The sequence below is a fragment of the Peromyscus maniculatus genome, chromosome 7 (genome assembly GCF_049852395.1).
Source record: "Peromyscus maniculatus bairdii isolate BWxNUB_F1_BW_parent chromosome 7, HU_Pman_BW_mat_3.1, whole genome shotgun sequence".
NCBI classification, from domain to species: Eukaryota; Metazoa; Chordata; class Mammalia; order Rodentia; family Cricetidae; genus Peromyscus; species Peromyscus maniculatus.
This window is the reverse complement of record NC_134858.1, coordinates 80,140,592-80,143,122: the sequence shown is the minus strand read 5'-3', so window position 1 is coordinate 80,143,122 and position 2,531 is coordinate 80,140,592. Positions and strand designations below refer to the sequence as shown.

General features: G+C 40.6%; 1 pseudogene; it reads right to left on the bottom strand.

Moving 5' to 3' along the window:
• Positions 1-260: 260 nt before the first annotated feature.
• Positions 261-1,272, bottom strand: LOC102908796 (GTP-binding nuclear protein Ran-like; annotated as a pseudogene).
• Between the last annotated feature and the right edge of the window lie 1,259 nt (positions 1,273-2,531).

The following is a 2,531-nucleotide window of genomic DNA, read 5'->3' as shown; positions in this document are numbered from 1 at the left end:
TAAACCCTTTAAGTACTCTGTTTTTTTGTTCTTATAAACATAAATTATAAGGCAATGCACTCAGGTTGGCTACGTGGACTCACTGAAGAGGCAGCATAGAAAATTTCATGTGAATATTTGGATAAAACATTTAATATTGGATAAAGATTGATCTTTCAGGTCCCAGGTGCCAGATTGCTTCTCTTGTGATACACAGGACACTTGCCTGAATAGTGATACCATGTCTTTTTTTTTTATTATTTGAAATACAACTTTATTCTGATTCTAAACGAAAAGAAGGGAATGACAGTAACAAACAAGATTTCACCACTAACTGAATAGTGTGATGGGACTGCAGCAGTCTTATTTTTGAAATTCAGGAAGGAAACAACTGTGTTCCAAACAGCTAAATATGCAAGTCCAAAAAAAATGAAGGTAAGTTTTAACTGCCACATTCACTCGAAGCCCATTCATCTCCTTCAGCATCCCAATGAAGTACACGATCTGCTTAGCTAAATAAGATGGCACACACGCTGCACTGCTGACGTCACAGGACAGTTGCCTATAAAACTAGACTTCTGACTCAGGGCTCCAGCTTCACGTTCTCACAGGTCATCATCCTCGTCTGGGAGGGCAGTCGTTTGAGCAACCTCTAAATCATGCTCATACTGTGCTGCCAAAGCTGGGTCCATGACCACCTCAGGAGGGGCAAGAGCAGGCATGGCAACAAACTCCAAATTAGGGTCTCCAATGAGCTTTCTGGCAAGCCAGAGGAAAGGCTTTTCAAAGTTGTAGTTACTTTTGGCGGAAATATCATAGTACTGAAGGTTCTTCCTTCGGTGGAAGACAATAGATTTTGCCTTCACTTTTCTGACCTTAATATCCACTTTATTGCCACACAATACAATGGGGATGTTTTCACACACACGCACCAGATCTCTATGCCAGTTAGATACATTCTTGTAAGTGACTCTTGATGTTACATCAAACATTATAATGGCACACTGGGCTTGGATGTAGTAGCCATCGCGCAGGCCTCCGAACTTCTCTGGCCGGCCGTGTCCCACACGTTGAACTTGATGGGCCCTCTGTTGGTATGGAAGATGAGCGGGTGCACCTCCACGCCCAGGGTGGCTACATATACTTCTTCTCGAACTCGCCCGTCAAGTGGCGCTTCACGAACGTCGTCTTCCCGGTGCCGTCGTCCCCCACCAGGACGAGCTTGAACTGGACCTGCGGCTCTCCCTGGGCGGCCATCGCGGCGATCCTTCCAGCAAGAGCCTCGGTGCCTGTCCGACTCGTGATATCATGTCTTTAAAAGGAAATTTCATTATTTAACATGTCTGTTTTTATTATCATATTTTATAGTGTTTGATTATCTTATAGTATTTGATTTATCAGTGAGGTATGGTAAAGGATGATCAATAATACTTATAAAATGGAATAATTATAACAATATAGTGGTATAACTGTTATTTTTAATATAGGAATTGTTTGTTTCTAGAAATTCCCATTTAACATTTTCAGACCGCAGTTGATGACTAGGTAACTGAAAGTGCAGAAAGCCATGTTGCGGGGGAAGTGACTGTATCAGATAGCCTACATTTGATTGGACATTTTCAGAAGTGTTACACTCTAGAATACAGCAGGCATTAAAGCTATGCTAGCCGAGTATTAACTTCTGTGAACAAGAAGTGCCTTGGCCTCTTTTTAAATCCAGGATCATTATTATAAAGGTCAGCTGCCAAGCTGGCAAGATGGCTCAGTTGTTTAAGGTACTTGCCACCAAGCCTGATAACCTGAGTTCAATCTCTGGGAACCACATGGTAGAAGGTGAGAACCAACTCCTTCAAATTGTCCTCTGACTTGCACACACGCACCATGGCACGAGTATGCCCATGCACACACGTGCACACATAAAATAAATAAGAAAAATGTAATGAAAAGCTTAAACATGTGGTCTGTATCTGGGAACATAATGGTTAGTTTATATTTTTGATTTAATGAAAGATAAGTTACCTACATTGTTGTATATTATTTTCTAGTAAATAAACATGATTTGAATATTAAACTTGAAATCATTTTCCCAGAGAAACTTCTCTAACATCTTCAATTAAATTGCATTTTCAACTTTTGGTCTTCTTTGCAGACTATATTTGTTCTTTGTAGCATTATTGCAACTCTTTTTGAAGAATTATTGCTGGGTTTCACAGTCAGCTCCACTAGTTCAGGGACTTGGGATTTCTCAGCATCTGTTCTGGCTTCTAGGTAGCTTGATACTTTGTAAACAGAGGTCTAGCAGGTCAGGGACTGAGAAACGTCCCTCGGCTCTAACACCAAACCTGATGAATGTGAGGACAGTGTGCTCACGGAAAAGATGTAACCTCAGCTGATGAAGATTGCAAAAGGCAGGGAGAAAACAGGGAAGCCGCCAACTGTGACTTTCAGAATGACAAATTCCTTTTATGCTTCATTCTTTCTTTTAAACTAAGAAAAAAATAATGTTGAAACCTAAAGTGTTGGATGAAAATTCCCAAAATGATTTTATTAAT